Genomic DNA, 12,943 nt, shown 5'->3' with positions numbered 1-12,943 from the left:
GTACACAGTGTTTCCTCGGAATGTAAAGAAAGTCCGCAGGGGCATGCTGTTGACCACGAATACCTTCAGGTGGAGTTAGAGGTGAAAAGCAATTGCACAGAAAATCACTAATTTTTTCCCCCTAATATCGTGGCATTGGGAAAAGAATCGATGTTACTTTTGGATTCACTATTTTTTGCAGCAAGAAAATAAAATAGTACACAACACAAAAGAGAGAAAACGTAAGGAGTAAGCAGATGTGGGGCTCTGGAAAACACGGGCATCGACACAGAGCCGCACGGCCTCGGGACGATGCCCAGTCTGCAGTGGGCAACTGGCTTCTGTCATCCAGCTGACCCTCTCCAAGGAGAGGCCTCCCGGCCACTCCCCTGGCATGCCTCCCTTCTGGGCTGACACCACGCGCTTAGAAAACCTACTTTAAAGAATTAAAAATGAGACTCTTCATCAGGGAGTGAGTGGTTTGTTGTTGTGCGTGAACTAAGAACCACATTTCAAAACCAGAAGTGTATTTCAGGCATGAGTAGCACTTAAAAGCAAATATTGTGGCAGGCCTCTGGAAGCAGCAGACGTTGTTTATGTCACATCAACTTGAGTTTTGCTTAGCAAATCACCAGGCTGGCACATGACGAACCTTTCCCGAGACTGTGTTCCCTTCAGCTCCCTCCCTGCCCTTCAAACTCAGGTGAGTGGAACTGACTTTTACTGACTGGGGGCAAAAAAACAACCTCTACACCTGACGCCCTGCTGGGTGAAAAATCTGTTAACAATTCCTGAAACACACCCAGGTGAGAAACTGCCTCTTCCTTTGAGAAGTGTTGGCGGATGGACTCTCACATCCCCAGTTATCCTTGCCTTCAGGTAGTCATGCTGTTGGGTAATTCTTTCCTCTCAAGTGTGAGTGGGACTGTGACCTGCTTCCAACCAAGAAAGTACAGCAAAGGTGACATGATGTCACTTATCTGTTACATAAGATGGAGACACCCGTCTTGCTAGCAGACTCTTTCACTAATTTAGTGAGACAAGTGGCCATGGTGGGGCGGCCCATGCTGGCAAGAAACAAGGCATCTTCTGGCCAATGATCAGGACAACACCGAAGCCCAACAGGCCACAAGGAACTGTCAACGGTATGTGAGTTTGGAAGCAAGGCCTTCCTTGGTTGTTATGGACTGAATGCTGGTGTCTCCCCAAAATTCATATGTTGCAGCCCTAATCCCCAATGTATTTGGAGGTGAGGCCTTTGGGAGGTGATTCGGAGACATATGGTAGAATTAAACACCTTATAAAAAGGACAAGACAGAGCACTCCCCCACACCGTATGAGGACACTGAGAAGGCAGACATCTGCAAGCCATGGAAGCCAGCCCTCACCAGACAGTGAATCTGCCAGTACCTCGATCCTCGACTTCTCAGCCTCCAAAACTGTGTGAGAGATAAATGTTTGTTGTTTAAGACAGCGAATCTGTGGTATTTTTTTTTTTTATAGCAGCCCAGACTGACAAAGACACCAGCTGAGTGTTCAGAGGTAAAGCCAGCCAGCACTTTACCTGTGGCCTTGCAGAGGATCCAGCTAACTTGTGCCTGGACTCCTGGTCCAAAAACACTAGGAAATAATAAATGTGCGTCACTGATTTATAATGTAAGCTGCCAAGTTCGTGGTGATATTATTATCCAGCAATAGATAGCTAACCCAGAGTTGGAACACCAACTGATCTTCCATCCAGGTCCCTCCGTGGCTCATGACGACGTCTGCCCGTAGCCCAGCTAGAAACTGAGGTTCCATCCTTGTGCTCATGTGCTCCCGCTGCTGGACCGGCTTACCGCAGCCTTAGCAGCTTGAAACAACCTGAGCAGCACAGTAGTCGTATGTCAGAAGCCCGGTTGGCTTGGCTGGTTCTTCTGCTCTAAGTTTCACAAGTTCAAAGTCAAGGTGTTGACCAGCTGGGCTATTATCAGGAGGCTCGACGTTTACTCTGGCGGTTGGTCACATTCAGTTCCATGCACTTGTAGGACTGAGTTCTCTGTTCTCTTCGCTGCTAGAGCCCTCTCTCCGGTCCTTGCACATCGTGCCCCTACATTTGTGGCTTGTGTTTCAAATCTCTCTGGCTTCCCCTTCTACTGCACCTTTCTCATGCAAGCTGAAGAAAGCTCTCCATTTTTAAGGAATCGTGTATTTAGATTGGGTCTACCTAGATCAGGGGTCCCCAAACTTTTTACACAGGGGGCCAGTTCACTGTCCCTCAGACCATTGGAGGGCCGGACTATTAAAAAAAACTATGAACAAATCCCTATGTACACTGCACATATCTTATTTTAAAGTAAAAAAAAACAAAACAAAACGGGAACAAAAACAATATTTAAAATAAAGAACAAGTAAATTTAAATCAACAAACTGACCAGTATTTCAATGGGAACTATGTATGCTCCTCTCACTGACCACCAATGAAAGAGGTGCCCCTTCTGGAAGTGCAGCGGGGGCCGGATAAATGGCCTCAGGGGGGCCGCATGCGGCCCGCAGGCTGTAGTTTGGGGACCCCTGACCTAGATCATCCAGACTCATCTCCCTGTTTTAAAGTCTATCACTTTGGCCCTGGCTGGATAGCTCAGTTAGGGCATCTTTGTGACACGCTGAGGTTGTGGGTTTGAACCCCAGTCAGGGCACATAGAAGAATCAGTCAATGACAGCATGATTATTTCTCTCTCTCTCTCCCTTCCTCACTCTCTAAAAAGTCAATAAATTAAAAAATGTTTTTAAAAGTCTGTCACTTCAATTACATCTGCAAAGTCCCTTTTGCCATGGAACATAACATATTCATAGGTTCCAGGAATTCCAGTGTGGACATATGCGGGAGGGTACCCTCTCGCCTGCCCCAGCCCTCGACTCGCCCTCCATCCTCGCCTGCTCACCCGGTTGCTCTCCACCCAAAGCTCTCTCCGAACAGTCACATCCGGGTTGCTTCAAGACATCCCGTGCCATTTCTTCTTCGGTGTCTGGTGTCCAGACCGCTGTGGGGGACTTAACTTGTATCCCTTGCTTTTCACCCTCTCTCTTCTGTCCCCCTTCCTCTGTCACCTGACCTCCCTCAAACACAGCAGTGAACATGTCACTCTCATTCTTCGGTCCTTCCTAAGAGGCCGGCCGCCACCAGGACAAACCCCAGCTCTTTTGCCTGGCATTCCAGACCCAAGTGCCTCCAACTGTTCCCTTGTGCTCTCGGCACACCAACCTTTGTTATTCCCTCTCTTCAGTTTGTTCCTTAGTCCTCTGTGCCTGTGCATAGGCTGTTCCCTCTGTCTATCATGTCCCTTCTCCACCCTGGAAAACTCCCACTCATGCCACAAAACCTTACCTTACTCTTACCAGATGAACTACTTACTCATTTTGAGTCATTCCTCAACCTCTCCGTCGGAGTTAATTGCCACCTCCTCTATGCACTTCCAGCACCTTGGGTTTATCACTTTTATAGCACCTATCACAAGCTATTACACTTGCAAGCTTACATGCTCACATTATCTCCCAAGAGACCAGAGGTTGAAAGCTCCAATGTTCGTAGATCATGTGAACATATGAAGTCACTTGGGTATAAGAAAATGGGGACTGATCGGGGACTGAGGAAAACTCAGAGAATACGCCAGGCTACAGGCCAGCAGGTCTCTGAAAACCCCATGTGGACGAGACCCAGGAACCCTCCTCGGAGATGTAAACCTGCATGTCCACGAGGCTGTTCAGAGCAGCAGCACTGGGGAGAACAGACTGGGGTGTGCTCACAGAGTTCAATTAAGTTCGGCAGTTTATTTATTTATTTATTTATTTATTTATTTATTTATTTTTGTATTTTTCTGAAGTTGGAAACAGGGAGGCAGTCAGACAGACTCCCACATGCACCCGACTGGGATCCACCCGGCACGCCCACCAGGGGGCGATGCTCTGCCCATCTGGGACGTCGCTCTGCTGCAATCAGAGCCATTCCAGTGCCTGAGGCAGAGGCCACAGAGCCATCCTCAGCACCCGAGCCAACTTTGCTCCAATGGAGCCCTGGCTGCAGGAGGGGAAGAGAGAGACAGAGAGGAAGGAGAGGGGGAGGGGTGGAGAAGCAGATCGGCGCTTCTCCTGTGTGCCCTGGCTGGGAATTGAACCCGGGACTCCTGCACACCAGGCTGATGCTCTACCACTGAGCCAACCGGCCAGGGCCAAGTTCGGCAGTTTAGATAAATAAACTATAACTATATCGCTCAACATGAACAGAACTCACAAAATGTGGAACAAAAAAATGTCAGGCATAGAAAGATGATACACCATGATTCCATTTATACAGAGTCAACATACACACAATGCTCTATTTGTTGTTTCTGGCTCCCCAGGTTATAAATGTTTCAAAACCCGACTGACAGAGCTAAAGTCTAAATTCAGGATGATGTCAGATGATGGGCTGAGGTGGGGAAAGGGCACCCGAGGGGTCTCAGCTGAATCTGGATGTGATTTATGCATTAATAAAGCTGGTGGGTAGGCTCATGGGTGTTTGTTCAATTATTTGTCGGGTGGCCTGAAATATCTCATAATTAGAAGTTTTTTTAAAAATGGGTCTACTGCTGTCTTACTCACACCTTACCAATCTCACAGACCTGAACCACACAGAGCCTGGCACATGCGTGACAGGGACAATACTACTTCTGTTTCTCAAATGGAATAATTGAAAGAAAGAGAGAGGAGGTGCTTTTCCCAGGTTCCAGAGGATTTGCTGGTGTTGAGTGCAGGGCTGCAGAAACGTGGGCAAATGCAGAACGGGCCCAGTCCTGGCCCCGCCCCGAACGAGTCCCCCCTGAATCAGATTGATGCAGACCTTTGCAGAATGTGGCCTTCTGAGGTCACAGTGGTCCAACATTGGAAAGGAACTGAATAGCCATTTAAATCTCCACTATGGAAGACATCAGAGGAGGTGTTGGTGGGGAGGGGCTCCAATAATAACACCACTCAATGGCTTTAAAATTACCCCCACTCCTTTTTCTCCACAGCTACCCGTCTCAACACGGAGCCACCCCTGCCTCTCCCCAGACTCTGTCCCAACCCAGCTGGCCGACTGGCCTCTGTCTGACCAGCTTCACACTTGTCACATACACAGTCTATTTTCTTTCTCAGACTACATGTCAAATCCCAACGTATCTCCAAACCTTCTACATTCCTTTTGGCCGGTCCCCTCACCCATTACCCTCATGGGCACATCAAGACCTTGTTCTCAATGCTAGAGAGAATTCTTCTGGGTCTTCGGGCAGAGGCTGTGGGTGTTCAAAAGACAGTACTTTCTTTTCGCAATGCCGGCCACTCTCATAGACCCAAACCAGCGACTCTCTCTGCTCCTCCCATATCCCCTGTTCAGGACTGGTAGGATGACCCATGTCCTGCTGTACCTGAGACTGCCTGAAAGTCCAATAACCCTGGAAACGCCTCAGCTTCCAGTGACCCAGAGGATGGGTTGTCCTCTCTTTGTGTCCTTCCACAGGAAGCCAGTTTGAATGCCATCCAGGGACTCTTTTCAGAGGATTGGGGTCAGGCCGTCACAACTCTCATCACTCCTGTTAGGAATGACCACCGGCCTCTGACTACTCAGCAAGCCCCTGCCCACACTGGACTCCCAGACCCAGTGGTTTTCTCTAACAAGCACCCAAACCTGAGTCTCCCCCCCGCCCCTCTAGATGTCTGCCTCCCACCACACCATGCACCTCCTGCACTAAATTCCACTCGTGCTTTTATTTAACTTAACTCGCCTTTAGAACCCGGACAATTTTATTTCAAAAGAAAATTTTATCTCACGGCCACAAACAGAAAAAGAGCACCATCTGCCATAAATAGATGTTAATTACTTAAAAATGCAGCAAAAACAAAACAGTGTTCATCTGTTCCATCTTGCTATTGCCCCCGATGGTGTGTTCTGAGCCAGAGCCTGGGCTCCCTTTCTGAACAGGGGCTGTAGGAAATGTTGGGAAGGTATGAAACACAAAGCAGCACCAGCTGAGACTGTCCTTCACAGGATCAGGAGGGTATGAAAAAAGGGAGAAGGCAATACATTTCTACGAGGTTATTCAGAGCCATCTAATGCCTCCTGTGTTCAGGCTCTAAAGTCAATTATTCCACCATAGGGGCCTCATGTTTTAGGGCCAGGTCTCCCCTAATTACCTAGTAGTTGGCAGCAAACCTTCTACCGTCTGATCACTCAGCTTCTGGACAGTGACCACACCTCCAGCCAACACCTACTGTGAACTCTGTGTGCTTAGCCTTGGGAAGGCGCCTTCATGGGTCGAGTTATTGAACCATCTGGCGGCCATCACAGCAATTGAAGTGTTAGCTTTGTGCTCAGAAGAGTACACTGAAGCTCAGAGAGGTTAACTGGCTTGCCTAAGCTCACACAGCTAAGGAGCGGTGGAGCCCAGGCTCAAATCCAACACCTGTTCATCTTGTGGTCGGCGTCACACAATGGATTGCTGCGCCCCCACGATGCAAGTGAGATCCAGACCCTGGCTGGGACCACATTGTCTTAGGAGCACAGATACTGGCATATTGCACCCCCAGGTGGTCAACACTGGATAATTTCTATTCTAGGCCACGGAGGTCAGGGCTGGCCTATTTGACCTCAGCTCTGCATTGGAAGAAGAAAGAATTTTCAGTCAAAGGGTCAAAACTCAAGTACCTACATGGCCAGGTAGGTGACCTCTTGTGACTCTAGCGAGGCAAAGACTGCTCTCCTATCAGTGTGGATACTTTATTCCACATGGAACAGGAGCTCCCCTGGCTCAAACTGGCTTAACCAGTAAGGAATTTTATTATGCATTTACGTATCAGGAAATACAGAGGTTGGGTGAGTTTCTGGATTGGTTGCTTGAACAACTCCACCAGGCCACCAGAGATGCAGGATCTTTCCATCTCTCTTCTCTGCCATCATTGTGTTGGCTTGTCCCAGAATGGCTGCTGTGGTTCCAGACGTCACGTGAAGTTTATCTTCTCTCATTGGTTGGAGTTGTATCATAGGACCATTCTTCAGCCAATAACTGGTGGTTTGCCTTGAGCCAAATGGCTGTGCTGAACAGGGGAGAAGAAGGACAAGGGGAAGGGGAAGAATAGAACTTCCATGACCAAGGAAAGAAAGCACGTAGGGCAGCCACTTGAAGCAGAGATGCTGGTGCTTGTAAGCCTCTGGCCCCTTGGGTCCCTGCTGGGGACTCACGACTGGTTCTCACCAATGTGGGACATTTCCTAGGTGACGCATTTTAAAGCTGATCTGCTTTCCCCACAACCTCCTTAGCCATCCTCCAACTCAATGCCAAAAAAAAAAATTAAGTTATAGATGTCAGAGCCATATAAATGGAAGGCACCTGAGTTCCTAAATAACTTGTGACACCCCTGCTCCCCCACCCCACCCTGCCGTCCTTTCCTGAACTGGGATATGAGGAAGAAATAAAGTTTTATTGTGGTAAGCCATTGAAAGCTTGCAGTTGTTCATCACAGCAGCTGGCCTTCGCTGGTGAATATTCTCTTATCCACTCTTCTGCTCCGACCCGCTGTTGCCCTGTGGGAATGCAGGCCCAGTGCTGCCAAATCGTTTGATCATCTGATTTTTTTAAGAGAAGCCAAAATTCTGGATTTTTTCAAAATGAAATGCCCTGATTTAAAAGTGTTGGCAACCAAATCAAATTTATTATTACAATTTTAAATGTTCTGCAGGCCAAAGACAGCACATCTGTGGGTTCCAGTTGGCCTGTGGGCTGCCAGTTTGCAACCTTTGGTCAAAAAAGCCAGCAGCATTTATTTTTAAGTTGGTATTGGACTGAGAGGTGGTGCTCTGTCCATAGTCATGTGGGTTCCTGAGAAAAGTTCTACACTGATGAACTCTCTCATTTCCTTCTGGGCTGGATGTGTGAAGCATTCTTCTAGTTTCTTGCCATAATTTGGTTGCCCTGCTAAAACTCCAAGAAGCCAGCTCTGCATTTCTAGGTGACCAGGTCCAGCTGGGCCAGGCCGGCCCACCCACTCAGACCGCAGTGCCTCTTCCACTTTGGTTCCTCTGGGGTGAGGAGCAAGGGCATTGCTGAGGCCAGGACACCAACCACATCAGAAGGAGAGAAGGGAGAACCCCTCGTCCTTAGAAATCTATTCACAGCACCCATATGCATGGCCTGTGCACCACCCCTATTCAATAGCTAATGATAACTGCTATGATTTATTGAGCATTTAGTATGTGCCAGATCCCAACAAGCTCTTTGTACAAATCATGCAGTTTAATCCTTTTAACAGCTTCATTGTTGCCAATGAAGAAGCTAAACTCAGGAGAGTTAAGGATCTGCTCCAGATCATGGCCTGATTTCTGGCTTCTTTTCATCGAAAGCTTTTCTTTCTTTCTTTTCTTTTCTTTTTCAATTGATTGATTTTTTAGAGAGGAGAGAGAGAGGGAGAGAGAGAGAGAGAGAGAGAGAGAGAGAGAAGGGGGGGAGAGCAGGAAGCATCAACTCGTAATAGTCTGTCGTATGTGCCTTGACCGGGCAAGCCTGAGGTTTGAACCAGCGACCTCAGTATTCCAGGGCAACACTTTATCCACTGCAGCTTTCTTAATTAGTCTTTTGAGTTCCTGTGTCATGATCTGCTCAGCAGGTAAGGATCTTGTTCCCAGCCCACCAGGAAGCACAGACCCCTTGGTCTTACCACATGGCAGTTTGTCTTTCTGTCCACTAAGGCCTGGAGTTCTCTGCCTCCTAGGGACCTTGACATTCTCACAGATGGGATGTAGGTTGTCCATGTTTTTCATTTTATAAATAAATGCCACAGGGACCGGTGGCTCTGGATGGCCTTATGTAAACCTGGGCAGCCTAGAAGCCCTCTCCACCTGACGTCACAGAGCCGGAGGGCTGGGGTCCCAGACACTGCGGCTTCCCTGCTCTGTCCCTGACCTTAATTTCTGCTGTCCTTTACAGGGGACAGGCAGCACTGTGGCAAGTGGACACAGCAAAATGAAAGGCCTGGAGTTGCTCCCGCCACTCAGCATCCTGTCAAGGGCCAGAGGCTAGGGTAGGGTGACCTCTGGTTTTCAGGGCGCCTAACTTGTAAGGACCAGTTGGCCTAAGTCCGCATATTCAGAAAGATTTTTTTTTTTTAAGTTTAGTTTAGATTCTTAACATTATCTCCAGAAGACACCACAATAGCGGTCACAGCCTCCTTCTGCTAGGGTTGGGGCAGGAACATGACCACTTACGATTTGTGTCCCATAAACCTGGCTGGAAACACCTAAGAAACAACTTTCTGTAAATCCCATGTCTAGCAGAACTACATTGCTATTCCTGTGTTACTGTTTGTGTGTGTCTGTTTTTTAAGCACATCATTTGTTTAATGCAAATGTTTAAAACCTATGGCACAATAATTTGTGTACGCCTGCTTTAGGAGTGTTTCATTTTTGACATTCTGGGAGTCTCAGGAGATGGCAGTGACTGATTCACACTTGAGAGGCTTGCATATCTCTCTCTCTCTCTCTTTCTCTCTCTCTCTCTCTCTCTCTCTCTCTCTCTCTCTGCCTGGGAGCCAGGAGTCCGGGCCTTTCCGGGAGCCTGCTCCTGCCTGCTGTGGCCTCTCTGCGCTTCTGGCCCAGGTCTTGGCATCATCCTTAGGGCCAGAAACCTGGGTGCGGGTGGGGCTCCTTCCTGGGAGAAGGCCAGAGGGGCCTCTGGGGCTTCCGGCTGGAACACGGGGTTGTTTTCCGGAGTCTGGCACCGCTTCCGGTGCTTAGCTGGATTTCAGGCCCGCCACTCGCTTGAGTCATGAGAAGCCGAGCCAGAATGGGCAAGGGCAGGCCTTGGAGGGACCAGGGGGGCATCTTCTGGGGGCTCTTAAAGTGGGAGATAAAGGCAGGGCCCTGGCTGCTTTCAGTGGGGCCTGGCCCAGAGGCCCTGCTAGTCCCACCAGAGCTTCTCCTTCCGCATGCAGCCCGAGCTGGGAGTGACGAGGTGAGCTTCCAGAATCCGGTGGCTCAGTGCACTGATGTGGGTGGGGGTCAGCTCCTATAAGACCCTGAGCCAGGGCTGCTTAGACAGGTGGAGCTATTTCAGCTGCCAGAGGGGCCCAGCCTTCACACCTGCTATACCTGTCACCTGGACTCCTCCCCTCCCGTGAGGCCAGTTTTTTCCTCTTTCCAGTGTCAGCTCAGACCTTCCCCTACCCCTCCTCCAGGTGATAATACCAAGAACAACCGACCATCTCATGGACTCACTCAGAGGCTCTTCCTGGTCAAATGTTGTTAAAATTCTAAGAAAAATTCAATTCTCAGTTCTGAGCTACCTAGTCTGCATTTGGCAGACTGGTTTCCCTCCCCAAGAATGAGAACAAAAAGAGAAGAAATCCAAAACAATTCTGAAGCTGTAGGAAGACCAGAACAAGAAGCAAAAGGAAGTGTGAGGACCGTGAACAGAAACATCTTTAGGGGAAAGAACAGAACAGTATGTCAACAGTATCTCAGGTGACATCGATGATGCTTGTCTGGATTACCTTCAGAAACTGAGTGACTTCCTACAACAGGTTTTGCTGGTAAAGAACTGAAGGTGTCACTACTCAGAGTCACTTAGAAATGCTAATACTTGTATAAATGTCATATAATTAAATTTCCAACGGAGTATGCATTAAGTACAAGTCTAAGTACAATGTTAATGAGGCCAATTTTTCCAGCATTTAAAATAATTTTTTTAACTTATTAGTAAGCTTTTGTTATGTATTTTCTGTTAATAATACTTGAAAGTGCAACTTCTAAACACAGAATAAAAAGAAAATATGTATAAGAGGAAATGAAAAAAAAAGCCAAATCCCGCTACCAGAACTCTGTCTCATTTACTCCCCCTGAAAGCTCTATGAGGCAGGTATTATAATTCCTAATTTACAGATGAGGAAACTGAGGCCCAGAGAGGCTAAGCAGCGCCCCAGACCTCCCAGCTGGCGAGAAGCAGACAAGGGGACAGCAAGGACAATGCAGCCTTGATGGGACCTGCAGGGAGACAGCAGCCAAGTGGGACCGGCAGGGAGGGCCCAGGCAGGACATCCCAGCCCAGCCTTGGTCCTCATGATGCCCTGAGCCAGGGCAGCCGCATCCAGACCATAACGGCTGCACAGTAATCATCTGCTGACTTGGGTCTCTCCCTGAGACCATGAATCCCTTGAGGGTAGGGACCTGTCCTATTTGCCACTGTGGCCCCAGTATCAGCTCTGTGCCTGGCACATGGAGGGCAAGCAAGCATTTGTTCGGCAAACAGCTAACCTCTTATCCTCAGTCTTCTCATCTGGACAATGGGATGAGTTTGATAGGATAGTACACTTCTTGTGCTTGACACACAGTAGGTCCTCAGGAAAAAATGGAGACTGATAATTCAGTGATTGGTCCTTTGCCTTAAGAGGTTTCTGACCTATTACCATGTTGCCACATTTCCCCTCCAAGTTGCTATGAAGGAAACCATCTCCTAAGGGTTCCCCAGCCCAGGGTGAACCCAGAGACCCCACCGCAGCCATTCTTCCCTCTGCTTGAGCATGGCCCTCCAGGCTTCTAGGATTAGGGCTCAACAAGAGAGAAAGGTCATGAGCAACAGTTTTTGTGATGCAAGCCAGGACCACCTCCTCCCCACCCCATGGAAGGAAGGGTGGGAGTGTAACTGGCACAGAAGGAGAGATGGGGGCTGACTGGCCCACTCCCTCAGGTTGGGGTCCCTCAGACCTTCCTGATGGCACCAAGAGTGCCCACTGGGTTGGGTGATATGTTTTCTGAGTGTGACACGCGTCGGCCAACAGAGGACAGCACATACATTTTTTATGATCTTGGGAAGCTCAGTCCAGTCACGTTCACTTGAAAAGAGGCTGGGCAGTCAAGGAGACAAGTCATGTCTCAGTTATTTGGATCCTCTTTAGGCAAGAGAGGACACTTCTGCCGTGACCTGAGGGTCCCTGGGCAAGGAGTACAGGTGGGGCTGACTTCAGGAAGTGGCTGAGTGTGGGGGAGGGTCACTTTACTGTTGGAACCTGATGTACTTTATGGAGGGGGAGCAGTTTGGGGGGGGGGGTCAGTGCCAGAGGCCAGACCTTTGCCAACTGGCGAGGACACCCTCATGCTCTACCCCCAATTTCCCAATTATCTCCCACAGCCTGGGGCTGTGAAAGCAGCAATAAAGCACGTTAGAATGGGTAAGGGGAATCACAACTTTATCTTTGGCCTGAAAGTGGGTCGGTATTTTGGGGAGTTCTTGGGAACAGAGGCTGTCTGTCCAGTTTCAAACCCCAGTCTTCCAGGGAACTACAGTCATCCCAAAGGAGGTTAAGTGGCCACCAAAGGGTGGGTGGCAGGTGTGGGAACAGTCTGGGCGCTGCTCAACTTATAGTTTGTTCATGGGGGTAGGGCGGGTGTTGAAAATTGGAGGAAGGACTAAAAGCGCCTGCTGGCCCTGTCACTGGGGTGGGTCTGAATCTTAAATGGATGTGTCCCCACTCGGGCACCCCTGCACCCTCTGAGGAATCCCTAGAGCGCATGTGGAGGCATCCTCCCGCCCACCAGGATGGACTGACTCCCTCCTCCTCACGGCCAAGCGGGTATGGGAAGCGGGGAAGGTCCCCACTCGCTCATCCCTGCCCCACCCCCCAGTTTGGAGACCCCCAGGCTCTGCCCCCACAGGTCGAAGCTGACGTCGCCGCCGCATTTCTAGGAATGCCCCTATCTGCTGACTAAATTAGGCGAGGGTTTCTAGGAAGGCACCCCCGGCCCGGCCACAGCCCCCACCCTAGGCAGGCGAGCGAGCGCGCGCGGCTCCAGGCTCCTGCCCTCTCTCCCGGGCTGGCCGGGGAGGAGCCGCCCCGCCGCCCCGCCGCCTGATCCACCACCGCCGCCTCCCCAGCACGGCCAACCCCGGGCTGGCCCAGCCCCCGCCCCGGGCCGGCCACAGGG

The sequence above is a fragment of the Saccopteryx bilineata genome, chromosome 4, assembly GCF_036850765.1.
Source record: "Saccopteryx bilineata isolate mSacBil1 chromosome 4, mSacBil1_pri_phased_curated, whole genome shotgun sequence".
Taxonomy (NCBI): domain Eukaryota; kingdom Metazoa; phylum Chordata; class Mammalia; order Chiroptera; family Emballonuridae; genus Saccopteryx; species Saccopteryx bilineata.
This window is presented reverse-complemented; position numbering follows the sequence as displayed.